At 37.4% G+C, this 21,562-nt stretch overlaps 1 pseudogene across 1 annotated transcript; it reads right to left on the minus strand.

The window, feature by feature from the left end:
* Nucleotides 1-4,249: 4,249 nt before the first annotated feature.
* On the minus strand, nt 4,250-20,024 carry LOC148846515 (uncharacterized; annotated as a pseudogene). The gene is made up of 7 exons (XR_016101730.1): nt 19,884-20,024; nt 19,218-19,748; nt 15,175-15,324; nt 6,260-6,337; nt 6,042-6,089; nt 5,497-5,939; nt 4,250-5,118 (listed from the first exon to the last, which is right to left on the minus strand). The product of XR_016101730.1 is annotated as an uncharacterized LOC148846515 (transcript).
* Nucleotides 20,025-21,562: the final 1,538 nt, after the last annotated feature.

Genomic DNA, 21,562 nt, shown 5'->3' on the forward strand with positions numbered 1-21,562 from the left:
ATCTATTTTCCAACTAGGAATCACATTCCCTATTTTAGAAAATTGCATTTTCAATGATCATTCTTGAAACAAAACTAGACCAGATCTGAAACCATTAGGAAGTAAGGGATATATCTGATACGAAGTAGTAGTAACTCCCAATGAAGGTGTTCACACCCAAGGAGAAAACCAAAACCCGCTAAATATGACACAATGCGTGTTGAAGCAGGATGACTCTTCAGCAAGAACCAAGATTTTTCAGCAAGAATCGAGCAAGGGCTGGTGAGCACGACTTTAAATTGCTTCTTCTGCCAAGAAGCAATACCAAGAATACTTCTTGATCACTTCCACAATTGGAGATCGAACTGGGTAGGGGCGGCAAGAACAGAGAACTCTATAGATTGTTGTGTCTTGAAACTGAGGAATTCGCCCCCTATTTATAGTTTTCTCAGGATCAACCTCCTAATCTAATTAGGAGAGAGTTTCTTGATCCAAATCTGATATTTGGATCTGGACTCTTGAATGGACAAGACTTATCTTATCCTTTAGCTAATCCTAATCAGATTATAAATTATATCTTGCCTCTTTTAATTAACTAACTTGCTCAGTTCGAATTGGGTTTTAGGCCCATTAAGCTTATGTGCCCGTTTACTCCTTAACTTGCTGTCCAGTTGGCTCTCTTTGTATGGCGTGGGGCCCTTACATTGATCTACACATCAGTCACATGGGTTCAGCCCAATCTTTGTTACAAGGCCTGACCAAATTCATTGTAGGAGACAGTGAACCCCTGAGTCCATCGCCATGAGCTCTTAATAGGCCCAACATTTATACTAGTGACATGGACATTATCACTTTGCCAACTCCTGAACCTGCTATTCCTAGCCCACCAACCTCACATAACCATCGTCCACTTCGCTCCAAGAGACCTCCTCCACACCTGGTTGATTATATTTGTCCAACAATTTAGTCACAAATTGACTCATGCAACACTCACTACCCAATCTCCAATTTAATAATTATGACTTCAATCCCCTCTACACAATCCGAGCCTTCTTGTTATAATGAAGCCAACAAGCATGACTGTTGGAAGCAAGCTATGTCAACCGAACTAGTTGTAGTTAAGTGGACTCATACCTGGACATTAACTGACTTACCACTGGGAAAGACTCCCATTGGGTATTGTTGGGTCTACAAAGTCAAGTTTAAGTCTGATGGAACTGTTGAGCATTACAAAGCCCGCTTGGTAGAAAAAGGCTACACTCAAACTAAAGGCATTGATTATACAAAGACATATGCCCCAGTTGCTAAGCTTGTAACAGTACGTTGCCTCTTAGCTTTGGTTGCAACCCGAAATTGGGGACTACATCAGATGGATGTGGACAATGTGTTCCTCCATGGCACTCCATGAAGAAACATACATGGTTCCTCCACTTGGACTTCTACCTCCTAGGGATCAGCGTGTATGTCGCTTGAACAAATCCATTTATGGTCTCAAGCAAGCCTCACGTAATTGGTTTGAAACTCTAGCTCATGCTCTTCACCAACGGGGTTTCAAGCAATCAGTTGTTGATAATACCCTTTTTTACTTCAGTACAATCAGGCAGCATTCTTGTTATACTTGAATATGTTGATGACTTGGTGATTGCCAGAAATGACCTAGCTCGTATTTCTGCACTCAAGGATTACCTACGACAGTGCTTTCCAATTAAGGACCTCGAAGCCCTTCGATATTTTCTTGGAATTGAGATCTCCCAGTCTTCTTCCGGCATTTTTCTCAATCAATGAAAATATACCCTTGACATCCTTAAGGATGCATGCATGCTAGGTTGCAAACCTAGTATGTACAGGCGACTTGCTTAACCTAGTATGCTAGGTTGCAAACCTAAGTCAGTTTATGAGTGATCCTAGACAACAACATTTAGATACTGGAATTCATGTACTTTGATACTTAAAGGCTACACCCGAGCAAGGAATATTCCTTTCGGTTGATTGTGATCTTCAATTGCGAGCTTACTGTGACTCGGATTGGGCTAATTGCCCAACCACTCGGAAATCCGTCACCAGCTATCTCACAACTCTAGGACACTCTCCTTTGTCATGGAAGAGTAAGAAGCAAGCAACAATTGCACACTCTTCTGTTGTAGCCAAATATCGTGCAATGGCAGCTGCCACAAGTGAACTGTTGTGGCTGAAGCAACTCTTCTCTGATCTTTGTCTCTCTCATCCACAACCCATGAAATTATACTGTGACAACAAGGCAACACTCTATATAACTACTAATCCAGTATTCCATAAGCATATCAAACATATTGAAATAAATTGCCACTTCATACGAGAGCACCTTCAGTCTAAAGCTATTACTACTGCTCATCTTCCTACATCAGCTCATCTTGCAGATATCTTTACCAAAATTGTTGGCCTAGATAGGTTTGCTTCTTTATTACCTAAGTTGGGCATTTTTAATCCTCATGCTCCAACTTGAAGGGGAGTATTAGGAGAATACCAGTTGAAGCAAGTTGTGATGAGTTTTACTCTCGCAATGAAGTTTGTTATAAAGTCGGTTATGAATCTGTTTTGGTAAGTGCCACGTTAGCCTCCTCCAGCTCCTTGTAATAAATGCCTATATGATAAGTTTAATGAAGGAAATACAACTTTTCTTGGCCATTGTCCTGTTGCCAGTTTTACATCCTTGGCCGACCTTTTGTTATTCTCACAGACACAGAAGTCTCTACGAGCTTCTTCATTAGACCATTCAAACGCCAAGCCAACATAAATGGCCTGTGAAATTGCTCGGGTTTGAGTTCTCCATACAATATAAATCTGGGTCTGCTAAAGTCGCCTCTGATGCCCTGTCACAATGGTCCCAACCAGCACTCTCCCTGTTTCTCTCTCGCTCTCGGTCAGTACTAGAAATTTTCGATGAAATTCGACAATCGTACATTACTGACCCCAAGACCCTTGAGCTTTTACAGTTGGTTGTCGAATGGCTAGAACAATTTCCCAACCATATGGTTCGGAATGGATTATTATTTTTTCATGGAAGAACTTACATTCCTTCTTTAGATGAATTTCAAATTTAAAAGTAGTATTGAAGTTATTAACCTTCTTTATCTTTTTTAATGGAATTTAAACTATTTTTTAAAATTAAATTTAAAATAATAACTTTTCAATTTTTAATATGTTATATTATTTTAAGTGAAATGTAGGTGGATAACTCAATTAAGTTAACTATGTTAATTCAATTAAGCTATGTTATTAAAATTAAATAAATTCAATCAATTAAATAAGTTAAGATAATAAAGTCAATTGTGTCCATCAAGTTAAGTTAATTAGGTTAATTAAGTCAAATTAGTTAATTATGTTAAGCTGAATCATTTATTTAAGCATTAAGTCATTTGAGTTAATTAAGTTGCTTATTTGGTCAATTAATAAATAAATTAAGTGAATTATGTCCATTGGATGTCTTGACACCCAACCTTATAGGGTTGGGTTAGGATCATGTTTCTTTGGATGTAAGGTTGGGATAGGGTTTTGATGATTCAATACATGTCAAGTTTGGATTTCATTGACCATATACTAGCCAGGTCATAATTCCCCTACATAGAGGGTCTTCTTGTAATTTGGTATGACTTAAATTTTAACCTGTCCCCATAAATTTGAAGTTTATGATTTTTAACCGAAAGGGTCAGAATTTATGATTATTTGTTTGGGTTCTTTCATCATAGAAGAAGCAACACCTTGGAATCCATAAAACATTCATTAAAAAAAAAAAAACATAAACCAAATTCCAGCTTAAATTAATGGCTATTGGGTTTAAAGATAGCAATGGGGTTTATTGACCCAATATATACTGATACCACGGGTGTATCAATATGCATGTCATTAAAATCCCTTAATTTACTCTATACTATAACCCCATAACTTTTATGGCATAAAAAGGCAACAAATTCACCACCACACCATGCTTCAACCTGTCATAATCACAAGGGTTCTGAATTTTTACTTTTAGATATTTTCCCTTTTTGGTGCATATCTGTCAAAAATAAGAGAAAAAACAATTCATTACTAAAACTTATATACTCACAAATATTAACAATAATCATATTGGTTTTCTAATAATTTTCCCTGCATATCCAAAGCTTATATCTCTTAAAATTGTCTTTCTAACATAATTTGTATTTCCTATACTTCCAACTTTGCTTAAAGGTATTATGATAATAAATTTTAAAATTGTTTATATAATAATGAATAATATTGATTTACCACAAAGTTGGGAAGAGGGGAAAACCATAATGAATTTATAATTGCAACCATGAACAATTTTATTACAAAGACCGTCTTGAATACAATTCAAGTACTTATATACACAAATTTAACATAGACTTGCATGAAATAAGGACACAGAAATACATGATGTATGGTATCTACTGTAAACAAATTTATGTTACACACTGAATTTATGGTGGGAAAAATGATTGATTGTTTATCTATGATCCAAATGCTTCGGTCTGGCATTGGCATTATCTAGTAAAGCATGTGTTTACCTGGTCTGTAGAAAATGCCAAATCCATGTGTAGAGTGGATAATATCCATGAAAAGAGGAAACTGTAGCAAAGCAAACATGGTGACTGGAACACAAGCCAGTATGGCAATTGGAATGGCAATCCAATCAAATCGACTGCTAAGAACAATAAAAAGGGTTGCACTAAAAGCTATCAACATAGTAGCTATGGATACGAAAAGGGTTGTAAGACCAAGAACCATCCTCCTGGGTAATGTCTCCAGGAAATCCTCTGCTGCATATCTTGAAGTCAAGGTAGATAAGAACATTAACACTGAGGTGATGGATGAGAATAGGGCTAATGCATCTGATATGGCAAAAACTATAAAGGACCTGACTTCAAGAAAAACAGGAATGCCCTTATCATCATAGTTTCCACCTGGAACGGTAAAGGCTGCAGCAAACACTACAGTGGAAATTAGTGTTGCTACAACCATGCATGATGATGCTGTATCCTTCATTCGCTTCTCGCCTTCCTTAACCAAGTTTGCATGCTTCTCTGTAAACAACATGCGGGGCGTTTTCCCTTCTGAGTTCTTCATCTCCATGTACAATGGTTGCATGACCTTTTCCACTTCCTACCAGAGAATGTTACAGAAAAGGGATAGAATTGAGTATATGATCTAATTACCTTATACAAAAAAGCAAGAAACAAACAATTGTGTTTGGATAAACTTTTGGGCTTTGGAAAACAAAATTGAGCCAAAAAGCGTTTTGAGCATTTGGGAAGAGTTACTTTCAAAAACATTATGATCTGAAGCCAAAACACCTTTAAGCCCCAAAGTGTAAAGCCTAAAATTGTGGCTTTGTGCTTTTGGGCATTGAAAGCACAAATGCTGAGCTTATCCAAATGCAACATAAACTAAGGGTCATGCATAGCATAATCATCTCAAACATTTATTTGAATCCCGAGCATATCTCTGCAATAAGAAACCAAGTAAAGGGGATTGAAAAACCTTGAACCATTGGTGTTCTCACTGCATCTGAAGTGCAGCACCTGAAATTGCGTTGAGTCGAGACGAAGGAGCTAAGTTTCCAGCCAGATGTAGCATGTTATTGTTGTTGCCATCTACATAAGAAGTTATCAAATCCTTGAGTGCACCAATATCATGTATGACGTTGAAGATTTTTTCTTGATGATGGGCAACTGCTGTATGAAATATGCTTTGATTATCACTGTTAACTTTCCAAAGTAGATCGGGATAGTCACGAAGAAGCACAGCTATGAATTCAACAATCCCCAGCTCTGCTGCAACAAAGAGTGGTCGTGAAGGCTCTCTTAGTAATGCTGATATATTTTTGTCATCCAATTTCAGAACTTCACGCCAAAGCACTTTGACTACCTCTATTGCTTGAAAATGCATCACTTTGGTATCGTACACCTGCTTTATATATGGAACTGGAGAAAGATCAAGCTTCAGATTCAATTCTCCAAGAAAAAGATGAGTCACATCAGAACAAAATAATATTGATCACATTAGAACTTAGAAGTATTGTTTACCTATTGCCTTTAAGCTATTCCAAAGTAGTGCATTGAATCCATGGACAGCTACATTCAGAAAGTTTACACAAATATCAGTAATACAAGGTGGAAAGTAGTAAGCATATAGCCAATCTGGCAAAGGGCCACAGAGTTTCATGGAAAATATAGGTGGAGGCTGGAGTCTCCTCATGGGTTGCCTCTACTTTATCAGCTTTCATCAGAGAGAGAAAGCTCACTTGCTGTGATCATATGAGCCATGCAGATCTCTTTGTCTTCCTTTGAAAAGGTAAAGGTAGGTAATTCCACATGAATACCTTTAGGAGAGAAAAAAAGACAGTAGTGGTCAATTTGCTTCTAAAAAAAGTGATCAGTTCAAAGCGAAATTTATTGATTGTGTTGAGGGAAAAAAGAAAGGAAGTTAAGAGTTTGGATTAGCTGCACTTGATGACTGTGTTAAGGGCAGTTTAACCACTAATAACGCCCCATGTCAGCCATCAAGAGTATATGCTGCACAACTGCTCACAACCTCTCACTTTGCATGCATGGCTGACGTGGGGTGTTATTATTGGCTAAACACCCTAACAAGCCATCAAGTGCAGCAAATCCGGATTTGAGTTGGTAGAAGATGATTGAAGTTGGATGACAATCACACCATGCTGGCTCTCACTCCGCATGCATCGTTGATGTGAGGTGTTTTATTGGTTAAACACCATAACACAGCTATCAAGTGTGGCTAATCTGGATTTGAGTTTGCAGGAGATGATAAGTTGGATGACAATCACACTATGCTGGTTCTCGCTTCACATGCATGGCTGACGTGGGGTATTATTATTGGCTAAACACCCTAACACAGCCATCAAGTGCAGATAATATGGATTTGAGTTGGTGGGAGATGATAGAAGTTGGATGACAATCACACTATGCTGGTTAAAGAATAATTATAATGTTGTTTTTATGGGGAGCCAATTAGTTTCTCTCTCTCTCTCTCTCTAAAAATTGGAGGCATTTATAGATTGATCAAGGCCAAACTGTTATCTTCATCATTTCAATCTATAAAATGGGCAGCTCAGTGCATGAGGCTCCCTGCACATACAGGGAGGCTGTTTCCAAGATTTGAACTCTGGTCACCCAGGTCGCAATGGAGCAACCCAACTGTTCGCGCCAAGGTGCACCCTCCATCATTTCAATCTCTAGGAGAAATAATATTGCCAGAGATGGAAGAATGAATGGGAAAATGAAAGGGAAAAATATATATAACACCTTTTAGAGATTTAAAGATATTCGACGGAAAACAGATCGAATGGTCCTCAATAATTCTAGAAGGTCCCTTAGGGTAAAAATCACTTAGTATATAACAAACCATTTTACTTTTAAGATACTTATCCAGCACTAAACAAACCAGATGATCTCCAACAAATCTAGATGACCCCTTATGGTAAACACTATTGGTATACTTGATCAGATTGTTTTTTAAAGACTAAAAGACATCTGATATAAAACAGACTGCATGGCCTTAACATTTTAAGAAAGCCTCTTCTAGTACAAATCACTCGGTGTACAAGAGACCAGATGGTATATGAAAATCCAGAAGTTGTCATTGCATTAAAATCATCTAGTATGTAATATATCTGATTGTTTTCTTGAGACTTAGACGTATCCAATACAAAAAAGAAGGTTTGGATGAGGAGGTAGAGAGGGAGGAAGAATGGAAACGGAGTGGGAGATAAATAATTCTTCAATTTTCAATTTTTTTCAAAACAAGGGAAATTTGGTCCCAAAAAAAAAATATTTTTCTTCCTTACTTTTCTTTGTTCTTATTTCAAAAACATCACTAAATTTTCCAATTGAATAGACAAGAGTTCATCATCTAGTTTGAATAAAGCCCTACTTTTATGCAATTTACTAATGATTTATAATCTCAAAGCCATTTTCAGTTCATTCAATTTATTTATTAGCGATAAATAGATGTATAGAAAAAAAAAAAACTAGAAAGATAAATAATAATTGTTCAAAAAGAATATGGGAAGCCAGAAATCTCATGTGGCATGATAAACAAGCAATGGATCCAGCAAAATTAGTAGATCCAATAGTTTTCAAGGCGCCAAGGTGAAGCTAGGCAAGGGGGGACAGGGGGAGTGCCTTGTCGCCTAATGATGGATGCTTAAGTTTTGCTTAGGCAATGAGTTTTTTAATATATATCCTAGGGTAGTTCCCTGGGTTTCATAGTAATAAATAGTAAGCTTTAACTAATAATTACCATAATCCTTAAGAAATAAGTATAAACCCCATATCAAAAGATAGAAAACCAACATATTTATAAGAAGAAAAATAATAAAGGAAAGAAAACATACAAAACATAATGGTCCTTGAAAGAAAAAGAAGATGAAGAAGAAAAAAGTCCAGTTGACTGTTCTTGTGTGTCAATTGAATAAAATCTTCGAAGTTATTTCTTACTTATCAATTTGGGTTTTAAAGTCCTAAAGGGTTCAAGATTGTCTTTGACTTGTGCATCGATTGAACCCAAACAAATACAAAGATAAAAATAATATTAGTACAAGAATAATAATATTAATTCTATAAACCTGCAATATCAATAATTTAGTCTAATAGTGTCTATTATACTACTATTAATAACATAAAATGAAAATATAATGTGCTATCTTACATATAAGTTTGTAGGCGTTTGGACGAGGCAACCGTCCAAGAACACCTTATCACTAGGTGTCACCTTGATGACTATGAGTAGATCACGTGAATTTCCTTACAAGTAAGGACACACAACAGTCAAGTTAAGGTTTGTGGTGGTGAGGACTGGATAACTCCTAATCAATAACTCTGCCCAACTGTCTGATTTATATGCAACTATAGATGCGCTCTATGAGATATCCAAATTCAGTTATTGCTAGGACAGGTTTTGTGATATACTAATTCTGACTCACAAAATGGAATTACTTGCAGCAGCAGAATAAAGGTTGTATGGCCTTTGGAAGTAGTGAAACCAAGCTTCAGACAATGATATCAGGTGTACAATAAACAACAAACAAGAAGGCATGTGGAAAATTTGTATCTCATGGACTGAACAGGGTGGAATGGTGGAACAGGATTCATGTAATTGATCCAATATCACTGGGACAAGTCTTAGATGGTGTGTCGGCAAGATATGATTTGCGGCAAATTAAGAAAGATATGATTTGCTGCAAATTTAGAAAGATTTGATTTGATTGATTACAGATTTGAATAAAATTAGGAAAGTCATATCTTGGGATTAAGGGAAAGATTTAATCAATCCCTAATTGAGAGAGATCCTAGGAGTTTGTCTCTCCTATCTTTTCCTATTTAAGTTGTATGCTCAACATGTTTTTTCAACACATTATCAATACAAAAGTATTTCTTCTTCTCTTCCTCTTTATTTTGCCACTTGGTATCAGAGCTTTAGGGTCCGATCATGAATTTTAAGGCCACCATGGTTGGCTCTGGTTCAGCCTCTTCGGATGCTACCAGTGGTGTGACATCTTCGGAGGGAGGTATTCAGTTAGTGGCCACCTCTCTTTCTGAGAATTCTCTTCAAATTACCATTCACAAATTGAATGGAAAGAATTATCTTGAGTGGTCTCAGTCCGTGCGGTTGGTGATCGACGGCAAAGGGAAACTTAGCTATTTGAATAGCGAAGTGAAACCGCCAACCACTGATGATCCAAAGTACAAGCAGTGGCGTTCTGAAAATTCAATGGTTACTGCCTGGTTGATCAACTCTATGAATCATGTGATTAGAAAACCATTCATGCTCCTGCCAACTGCTCATGATGTGTGGGAAGCTATTAGGGAAACCTATTCAGATCTGGACAATCATTCACAACTGTTTGAATATAATACCCGAATGTGAAAGATGTAGCAAGGTAAGCGTGAAATAACTGCTTATTATAATGAGATGATGGCTGTTTGGCAGGAGCTGGATCTATTTGAAGAAGAAGAATGGGAAAGTCCGAGTGACAGTGCTCGGTGCAAAAAGAAGATAGAAAGAGGTCGGGTCTTTGTCTTCTTGGCTGGTTTGAATAAAGAACTCGATGAGGTTCGGGGACGTATCTTAGGGCGAAAGCCCTTGCCTACTATAAGAGAAGTTTTTTCAGAAGTGCGTAGAGAAGAAGCACGGTGGCAAGTGATGTTGAAGAATGTTAATGAAACAAAAATTGAGAATGAAGGATCCGCTCTTGTGGCCCAAGGTGCAGACATAGACGGAGATAAACGAGGAGGAAAGCAAAGGCCTTGGTGTGATCATTGTAAAAAGCCATGGCATACTCGGGAAACCTGCTGGAAGCTGCACGGGAAACCAGCAGGTTGGAAGAAAAAATCAGACAGTGACAACAAGTCAGGGGGAGATGTCCACGCGCTTCAAGTAAGCAATTCGAATCCAGGGCAGTAATCATCCTCAGAGTCTCTTCCTTTCACAAAGGAACAAATAGAGCACTTATATAACCCATCCTGCTCTCTAGCCCAGTCAGGTAATTTTTTCACTGCAGCCATTGCTTGTACCAAATCTAATGGTTCCTGGATATTAGATTCAGGTGCCACTGATCATATGACCGGCACTTCACAATTCTTCACTTCATATACACCCTGTGTAGGGAATCAAAAGGTTAAAATTGCATATGGTTCCTTTGCTGCTGTTGTTGGGAAAGGAACTGTGTCTATTTCTCCTTCTCTAAACCTTAAAGATGTTCTACATGTTCCGAACCTATCATACAATCTCTTATCTACCAGCAAACTAACCCTTGATCATAATTGTCGGGTTAATTTTTTATATTCTTGTTGTGAATTTCAGGATTTAAACTCGAGGAAGATGATTGGGGGTGCTAAACTGGATGGTGGTCTCTACCTCTTTAATAAAGGATCAACCTTTGGAAGGCAAGACCGACAGACTTGTTTCAGCTCTATCTCTGTTTCTAGTGACAGTGAAGTTTTGTTATGGCATCATCGATTAGGATATCCGAGCTTTCAATATTTAAAGCATCTATTTCCCAAGTTATTCATGAATAAAAATCATTCATGTTTTAAGTGTGAATCTTGTGAATTAGCAAAACATCATTGTGCTGTTTTTTCGTCCCAACCATATAAAAAATCAAAACCATTTACCATGATTCACAGTGATGTTTGGGGCCCTTCTAGAGTAACAACTCTTTCTAGAAAGTGTTGGTTCATTACTTTTATTGATGATCATACTAGGGTTACTTGGGTTTTCCTTTTAAAAGAGAAATCAGATGCTGAAACTGTGTTTAAAACTTTCTATAACATGGTTCAAACACAATTTCAGACTCGGATTAAAATTTTTTGAAGTGATAATGGAAAGGAATTTTTTAACAATGTGTTAGGGAATTTTTTTGTTGAGAAAGGAATTGTACACCAAAGTTTGTGCAATAATACACCTCAACAAAATGGGGTGGCTGAAAGGAAAAACAAACATCTCCTTGAAGTTGCTAGAGCCCTAAGTTTTCAAACTAAGATTCCTAAGTATCTTTGGGGAGAAGCCGTTTTAACAGCCACTTATTTGATTAACATACTGCCTACATGAATTTTGGAATTTAAAACACCCATACAAGTTTTCATTGACTGTTTTCCAAACTCTCGGCTAGTGACAAACATTCCCTTAAAAATTTTTGGAAGTGTGGCCTTTGTTCATAACCATGATCCTAAACGTTCAAAACTTGATCCAAAAGCACATAAATGTATTTTTGTAGGCTATCCCACTAATCAGAGAGGTTACAAATCCTTTGATCCAGTTTTGAAAAGGATGTTTGAGACTATGGATATCACATTCTTTGAAGGAACCTCATACTATAAACACTCCCATCTTCAAGGGGAGAGCACACTAGTGAAGATGGTCTTTTAGATGATTATGATTTAATGTTTGAATTTGTCCATAATGATGTTCCTCACAACCAGTCACCGAAAGAAAGTGAGGCAAAAAATACAAAATCAATGGAAACAAATGAATTAAATATTGAAAATGAACAACCTTCGGTGATGCCATCTCAAAATGAAAAAGCCGAAACAATAGAGATGCGTGCGAAACAGTATAAAGGCCTTGTATATTCAAGGGAACATCTAGCACTAAAAAGGAGAGGCACTATTCCGCAGCATCAACAAGGATCTGATCTAAGGGTGGATCATGAAATTCATGATAATTCTCCAAAAATAGTTGAAAATATTCCTCCAGGTAATTCTAATTCTTCCAGTCAGCTTGATCTTCCCATTGCTTTTAGGAAAGGTGTTAGAACTTGTACAAATCATCCTCTGTCAAATTTTGTATCTTACAAAAATATTGTGCCTTTATTTCATAAGTGTCTAGTGTATCCATTCCTAACAGTATCTAGGAGGCTCTAAATGTTCCCGAGTGAAAAGAAGTTGTTTTTGAGGAGATGAGAGCTTTGGAAAAGAATGCTACTTGGGAGAAAGTGGATCTGCCGGATGGAAAGACAGTTGTTGGTTGTAAATGGGTGTTCTCTCTGAAGTACAACTCAGATGGATCCTTGGAGAGATAAAAAGCTCGCCTAATATCTAAAGGCTTTACTCAGACATATGGAAGGGACTACTCTGAGACCTTTTCTCCAATGGCGAAACTAAATATAGTTCGAGTACTCTTATCTGTTGCAGCTAATCTTGACTAGCCACTGAATCAGCTGGATGTGAAGAATGCCTTCTTGAATGAAAACTTGGAAGAAGTATATATGGAGCCTCCACCTGGTTTCACTGAGAAGTTTGGAACTAAGGTATGCAAGCTAAAAAAGTCTCTATATGGACTTAAACAGTCTCCTAGAGCCTGGTTTGAAAGATTCACAAGGTTCGTTAAAAGTCAAGGATATAGTCAAGGACAATCTGATCATACTCTTTTCACAAAAAGATCCACCAAAGACAAGGTATCGGTTCTGATTGTCTATGTTGATGACATAATCTTGATTGGAGATTATATTGAAGAGATGAGCAGACTAAAGCAGAGCTTAGCCAAGGAATTCGAGATTAAAGACTTAGGACAGCTAAGGTACTTTCTTGGAATGGAAGTGGCTAGATCAAAGAAGGGCATTGTGGTTCCGCAACGAAAATATATTCTAGACCTTTTGAAAGAAACTGGAATGAGTGGATGCAAACCTTCAAACACTCCGATAGAAGTTAAGGCTAAGCTCGGAGAAGTTAAAGATGGGGTTCCAGTAGATGCAGGTAGATACCAAAGGCTGGTAGGAAGATTGATTTACTTGTCACATACACGTCCTGACATTGCCTTTGCTGTGAGCATGGTGAGTCAATTTATGCACTCCCCATACAAAGAACATCTTGAAGTTGTCTATTGAATTCTTAAGTATCTAAAAGGCACACCAAGAAAAGGACTCTTCTTCAAGAAAAATGAGAAGAGAGGGGTTGAAGTGTATACAGATGCGGATTGGGCAGGCTCGATCACTGATAGAAGGTCAACTTCGGGGTACTGCACATTTCTTTGGGGTGATTTAGTTACTTGGAGAAGCGAGAAGCAAAGTGTAGTTGCTAGAAATAGTGCTGAGGCTGAGGCTGAATTCAGATCAATGGCTCAAGGAGTGTGTGAGGCTCTTTGGCTAAAGAGGGTGCTAGAAGATCTTAAGATACCAGTGAGTTTTCCTATGAAACTGTATTGTGATAACAAGGCAGCTATCAGCATTGCTCATAATCCGGTTCTACATGACAAGACTAAACATGTTGAGATTGACAGACACTTTATAAAGGAGAAGCTTGAAGAAGGAATAATTTGCACTCCGTTTGTACCAACCACGCAGCAAGTTGCAGATGTTTTGACTATGGGCTTGTTGAGACAGCCATTTGAACTTCAAGTTAGCAAGTTGGGCATGATAGATATCTTTGCACCAACTTGAGGGGGAGTGTCGGCAAGATATGATTTGCGGCAAATTAAGAAAGATATGATTTGCTGCAAATTTAGAAAGATTTGATTTGATTGATTACAGATTTGTATAAATTTAGGAAAGATTATATTTGAATAAAACTAGGAAAGTCATATCCTAGGATTAAGGGAAGGATTTAATCAATTCCTAATTGAGAGAGATTCTAGGAGTAATTGAGAGAGATCCTAGGAGTTTGTCTCTCCTATCTTTTCCTATTTAAGTTGTATGCTCAACATGTTTTTTAAACACATTATCAATACAGAAGTATTTCTTCTTCTCTTCCTCTTTATTTTGCCACATGGTGATTGAAGTTTGGAATCTGTTTTAGCATGTACTAGTGTAGGGGCATGTGCAGAAGTGTGTAAAGATAAAAGCACAAAAAGACAAAAAAAATATTTAAATTTGAAATTTTTTGTACTGTATTTAAATGTCTTAATTCAGTGGTTAGATTAAGAATGAGAAGCAATAGTCTAATAATGTTATTTATTTTGTAGGCCAAACTTTTAATACATAATTTAGGAATACGATACCAAATTATATGACAGTGCACATCTGTTCTGACCGTGGTTGCAGAACTCCCTTATGACCCCCTCAATGAAATGCGGGCGTCCCAGTTATGTGAATAAAACAAAAATATCACATGAATGGCTTTCCTATCTTCACCTCTGGCATGCTTGTGTTTCATTGAAGGCCACATAGGACTGCTGCAACCACAGTTACAGCAGATGTACTCTCATTAAATGGTACAGCATAGATAATAGAATCTAATTTACCATTTGCTTTTAAGATAAAATTGAAATACCATGTATAAGAGGGCAATCAAACATTAAATTATTAAATGGGATGGGTAAAACAGTTCTCAAAGAGACCAAGAAAACTTATTTTTCCATCAACTAGAAGAATTGACACGTGAAATAAAATAAGTTATAGCTGAAGATAGAGTTGGACTACCTTTTCTCAGATACTAGTTATTTTCACCTTTGATGGACATTTAATTGGCCCCGTTAATCCAATATTTGTATGTGTATGTATAGATATAATTGAATATTGTAGTGCCATATCTAGGTAAAAATGTCATGAGTTTGGGTCCAAAGCCAGTCTTAGTGGACTGGATTAGCTTTAGGCCCTGGCATAGAAATTTTACCTGATCCAAATATCCAATCTATATAGTTTTGTTAGCTCTAGATTAAAATCAAAGAAATAGAAAAAGATGAGATGTCAAGGACACCTACATGAATAGAGAAATCTCTTCCAAATCCCAAAGTTGCATCCGCTTGCAAAGGCAGAAGGTTTCCGGGCCAATACATGTAAAGCAGTCTCTTCATTTTCATCTCGAACTATTGCCAATGAAGGACACTTTGAGAGGATCTCCAAGGCCACATCTGTCAAGAATAAATTAGCAATAATTAAGATATTAGAAGGGACCCACATGATGCATGGATTGGTGTTAGAAGATGTCCCTACTAGGTAAATGGTTATGGAGATTTTCCTTTGAGAGAGAAAGGCTGTGATACATATAGTAAGCATTCATGGGTTGGAAGGTAACAGTTGGGATGGTAAAGTTGCTCCCTACTCTTCTTCAGCTTCTCCTTGGAAAGCAATTCATGAAGTCTACCCAATCTTTCTTACTCCAATGGGGGTATGATGTGGTAAGGGGTGAAAAAATACGTTTCTAGGAGGATCTATGGTTGGGCTGTTCCCCACTCAAAGACCAATTTGCTGAACTCTTTGCCATTTATCAGTTTAAAGGTGAGGCCATATCCAGAATGGGAGCACCTTCTCCAACTGGTTTAAACTTGGGGTTTAGAAGGGGATTAAGGGAAAATGAGTGTTCTTTTTCAATCCACTTACTTGATACTTTAAGGTAGGCTTCTTTGGATTTTACCCTTGAGGACTCTAGTATTTGTCCGGTTTCCAAATGGCCTCTTTGCTTGTTCCTCCTTTAAATCCCTTGCTGGGTCTAACACTCAAGGGGTGGACTTCCTAGTGAAAGAAATTTGAAGTAGGCCTTTTGCACTTAAAATTCAAGCTTTCTGCTGGGAATTTTTTCTTGGTAAGGTAAATACTTGTGACATGCGGCAAAAAAGGCCTTTTATTTACCCCTCTCCTCAAATGTGCTTCTTATGTAGGGGTAGTGGTGAGACCTTATCTCATTTACTAATCTCTTGTTCTTTAGTGCATAGAATGATAGAATTTGGGAGTTTTTTAGTCTCTCTTCAGGTACAGGTGGGACCCCTTCAAGATGCAGTGAATCTTTTCAACCCTAACTTCTTGAGGCAACCAAAGAAAAGGGGGAACGTGCACTGGGGAGCCACTAAGGCAACAATTTGGGTGATGTGGGAAAAGATGAATAGTAGAATCTTCTTGGAAAAGAGTAGGACTCTGGAGGAAGTAATAGACAAGATAAAAATAAAGGTAGTAGTATTGGCAAAGACCTTGGACACCTTCAAAACCTTCTCGGTAACTGGCTTCTTTAGGGCTTGGACTGAAATGTCGCAATCATCGAAAGCAAGAGATAGAGTGAGGATGGATCTTGGCAATGTTTTCAGGGCCAATTGGTTTGGGAAACTCTTTTAAGGCTGAACTGTTGGCTTTACTGCAAGGCCTCAGGTTAGCTAAACAGCTAGGATTTAGAATGATTGAGGCGGAAGAAGACTCACAAGTAGTTATTTTATGGGCTAAATCCAACAGGCGTATTCCTCGGATCCTTCAACATGTGCCAAGGGAAGTGGAAAAGCTTGCAAAAGAAATAGTGGTCGAATTCAAGTAGGTTAGAACTTAGAAGCAAATGGGTTAGCTGACTCCTTAGCTAAATAAGGGGCAATGAGGCAACAATTGTCTTGGGCATCCATGTAATTTGGGTTTGTAAGTAAGGATTGACACTCGGGTCAAACAAGTTGTATTAATCACTTTTACATTCCAAGTAATATAATAAAATCATTTTTTACTAATAAAAAATATAAAACTATTAGCTTTGACTCCAAATATAAATTTGAAGTTGACAAAAGTACTCTCATTTATAAACATTCAATATGGTTGTATTATCTCAAATTTTAATCTTATTTTAATTTTTCTAGATCTGTCAGCAACTTTTTATTCTCAATTTAATGTTATGATTGGAAAAGCTTATCCCTTAAAGTATAATTCTTTTTTTAGGTAATCAAGAAAGCACCTGCAATAAGTATAAAACAGGGTATTTATGCTCATAAAAGCTATAAATGTCACAAGAGCACTTCTAGTCACCAAAACAACAGCATGTTAGTGGAGTACAACAGATAATTTAACCCCAAACTATAAAGTAATACCAAGAAAAAAGAACAAAACAAACATAAGAAGTGAGGAAGTTAGAGATAAACTCAACGGGAGGTGGTGATCAATCCATACCTTATAAGATCTACTCTTGTAAGAAGGCCAGAAAACAGGTTTTGATTTGGCATGGGGAAAACTCTTGGCAATTTGACTGATCTGTTCAGGGGCATTTTCGTCATTTTGGACAGGCCATGTGGGTCTGGCCCATAGTAGTTTAGTAGGGTTTATATTTTAATTTCCGTTTAATTGCATTAGTAGGTAGAAAGTTATTGAGTTTCTTAATGCACAAGATAGGCATGGCATTTTGTTAATTATGAAGAACAATAGTCACGCCCACACAATTCACTATATAAATAGATGTATTCTCTTCCTTTTGAAGCTAATGAAGATTTCTTTACAGTTCTTTTGCAAGCTTACTGTATGGATTATTCCTACAAATTCTAAAGTGAGTCTAGGTCCCTTGGGGTTTCTCTCTCTCTCTCTCTCTCTCTCTCTCTCTCTCTCTCTCTCTCACCTTTTCCTCTCTCTATACTTATTAAAATCACTCAACTCAAAGCATTCTATGTTTCAGTGACCCCAAAAACTGATACATGATGTACGACATGCATCAAATTGTTGCAATATTTTGAACCTTGCATTCTATTTGTAGGGGTCCCTTAAATATAGATCTAACCTTCAGCATTTTTTGCACAAAATGGCTTATCAGCATCCTTCCACGTGCTCCATAGACCACATTAGAAGGGGATTGAAGATACATTAACAAGAGCCACTCAGCTCTAATTCTCCAAAGTGCTGCAAAAAGAGTCTAGCATATTTTGTTTGCTATGAAATTAGACTCCAAAACTTCTTGCCTAAATACAAGGCCTCAGCCCTTGGTCATGGCAACTGGATTCCAAATTTTGAATATGATGACTGACAGAATACACAAATAATAGAGACTGCCTTATAAAATTTCATATAATAATAAAGGTAAATTACTTATGCTTCCCTAGAATTTCAGTTATTATTTATTCCATCCTTAAGTTTAATAGCCCCTTTTGTCAAATGACCCTAAACAATAAACATATTAGCTTTGCCTCCAAAATATATATTTTAAAATTAACAAAAAGGCCTCCCATTTATAAACATTAAATTCTGTTTTACCAAATCGAGTTTTTACTTTTTTTAATTTTCTCAATCCTGTTTTTAGCTTTTCATTCATGACTTAACACTATAGCTCTAAAATATATAAATAAAGATATTTTTGTTTGTATAATTGAACACATTAAGGGGATGTTTGGTACCATGGCTGTTTCTACTTGAAAAATTGCCACATCGGCACCACTCAAGTGTTTTGAGTTCAGTGGTCAATTTTCTGTTTGGTTGATACTGTTTTGAGTTAAAACTGTAATAAAATGTTGTGGGAGCCAAAGCCTCAATGCCCTGACTGTTTTGTGTTGATGTGGTGCTGACATGGATCAAAAACACATATTTCTCACTAAACAGGATTCAAATAGAAATAGTGGTCTTTGTGTTTCAAGTATAAATGGCATTTCAACTTAAAAACAGTGTTGGTTGAAACACAAATGTTACCAAACACAACCTAAGTTCTAAATGCAAATTGAACACATTCCATCCTAGAACTGTGGGCATGTTAATGGAGGGATGAAGTAACTTAACCCCAACCTAAAAGGGATGAGTAAGTGCATTGGTAAACAGAAGGGGAGGTCTTCTCTTATCATATTCATCCACTGACGTTTAAAAGTTTATCAAATCATAGACCCACCGACCCCCACCCTGCAAGAATTTAATGAATTTCCATTGGTTAGAGTAATGGCAAAGTGTACGAGATCTGGACTCAGTCGTGGCATAAATAATTTACTTGTCAGAAGATGAGGTCCTGCTCATCTTGCAAGGAGGAGGAGGAGGAGGAGATGGAAGAACAAGAACAAGAACAAGAACAAGAAGGAGGAGGACTGTTGCTTACAGAATAAATTGGTTGTGACGGTAGCAATTAGAAGCTTGACAAGGTCGTGCTCTGTCAAAAAATTCTTAGAGACAGAGTAAAGATACCAAACCATGTCCCTATGGCCTAGCAAAGTGGCCACATAAAGTGGTGTCGCTCCTTTATTACCCCTAATTCCTGGCAATTTTGGATTCTTTGCTACCATTACCTTTGCAATCTGGGTAATTCCTGAAGCTGCTGCAAAACAGAGAGCTGTATTGTCATCCTTGTTTTTCAGTTCTAGGTCTTCTCGATGCATCAACTTAAATAATTCCTCTACAAAGTGTACTCGTCTCGCTCCAGCTGCAATGTGCAGAGCAGTCTCTGAAGCATTTGTGATTCTAGCAGTTACAATACTTCTGTAATCGTATATGAGGGCACTATTTGGCCCATAATGTTGACATATCTCTTTTTGCTGCTCTTGAAGAAACTTTTCTGCTCTTTCCCAATCACCTTTAAGTGCTGCTTGATACAGGGGGACGTATCCGACAAGATATGCATGTGGAGTTATTGCTGCAAACATTTAGCAATAAACAAGTAAAAAATCAAACTATTTAAAGATGAACAATTCTACGATAAGTAAATTTTTAAGTATGCAAAGTGCAACATGAGCTGCAAAAGTTGCTTAATGTGTACTGTACCACAGACCCATAGGGAGCTGGATCTGCTGTGTCTGCTATGCTGTGAAATAGGCTGTCTCCAATATGATCTAGACAGGTTTAAAGACATCACTCTAAACAATCTTCTAAGAGAATGGAAAGCTGTTGCAGATTTCCAAATCAGAAAACCTGAAAGAACCGTTAGATGGTGCGAACCAATAGAGCACAAGAGTAAGTTCAACTTTGACGGATGCAGCCTCAGGAACCCTGGAGATTCACGTATTAGAGTTGTTTGGGACTAAATGGGCAGATTTTACTCAACTTTTCTGGTCCAATAGGTTTTGGAAACTCTCTTAGAGCTGAGATGCATGCTCTTCTTCAGGGTTTAGAACTGATGATTGCATGGAGCATGAGAGAAATAGAGATGGAAGGAAATTGCCAAACTATAATATGTTGGATGAGATCACAAGGCATAATGCCTTTGGAGTTTAGGCCAATGGTAAGACAGGCAAAACCATGACTGCCACTTTGAATAGCTCATTCAACTGGGTGCCTAGGAGTCCCGATGGCATAGAAGACACTTTAGCAAGGGCTGGGGTGGCAAAAGATTATTTAGAATGGGGTTGCCCTGGACCAGGAAGCAATCCATAAAAAGCAAATAGTTGGAATTTTATTTATTTTCTGGTTGTTTTCTTTTTGGAAAAGGTAAAGTAATTTTATTCAACTCAAAAACTTATAAACTGGGATCAGGCCCAGAAGGGCAGCCTGAAGACTAAAGCAGTTACACTTTCCACCAGAAATCAGAACAATTAAAAGAAGGTAAATTCAGATTTTTAAATTCCTCAGATACGATATCCAAGAAATCAGTTTGCCCACAGCTCTTTGAATGGTATCTTCAGGACTTTTGCCTTTCTTACTGAAGATTCTACTGTTCCTCTCAGCCCAAATGGACCATAAGACAGCAGCAGGAATAGTCCTCCACACCAGGCTCCCTTTCTTACTAAGGCTTCTCACCTTCCAACAACCGAGGATATCTTAACCGATCTGGGCATTACCCAACTGAACTCCAAGACTCTGAGAAAGTATCCCCAAATCTGAGAGGAAAATGGACAATGAATCCATAAATGATCTGCCAATTCAGCATGTTGCCACAACCTATATTGGAGTAAGCTTTTGTAGTCTTGGTCTGCTGCTGTTTGGGAGCAAACAGGTTTTTCTTCTATTAATGAATTACTACTACTGTTTCTTATAAAAAAAAAATATTACTACCTTTGAGGCTTTTTAACAAAAAACCTATAGAGCATATATCAGTAGGGCACTTGTCACCTACAAAAGGGAGCCAGGATTTATATGGAGGGTGCCCACAGATGCAGTGAGATAAGGCATTGCAGCGCAAGCAAGGCAGCCCCACCAAGTGTGTGCATATCCAATTCAAAGTGTTGGATAAATCAATCACATAAAATAGCAAGTATAAGAACTTTGAATTTCTTATAAATGATAGTGGAATATAAAAGAAATAAAAATGAATGAAGGCAACCGTTCATTTCTTTTGAACCAAAATGCCTTCATTAATGGTTCTCTCCTCTTTCTCATTCTTAGACTACACTAAATGGGGAAGTAGTGTAGCAAAAAATACAAGAGGATCTATCAAAAAAATTACAAGAGGGATCATCCCTTAAATAGAACCTCATCTTAATCCTTATCCATCAAGGATTGAGAAATCATAAC

Source organism: Nelumbo lutea, chromosome 7 (genome assembly GCF_056320005.1).
Source record: "Nelumbo lutea isolate HS-2025 chromosome 7, American lotus-T2T, whole genome shotgun sequence".
In the NCBI taxonomy this organism is placed as follows: Eukaryota; Viridiplantae; Streptophyta; class Magnoliopsida; order Proteales; family Nelumbonaceae; genus Nelumbo; species Nelumbo lutea.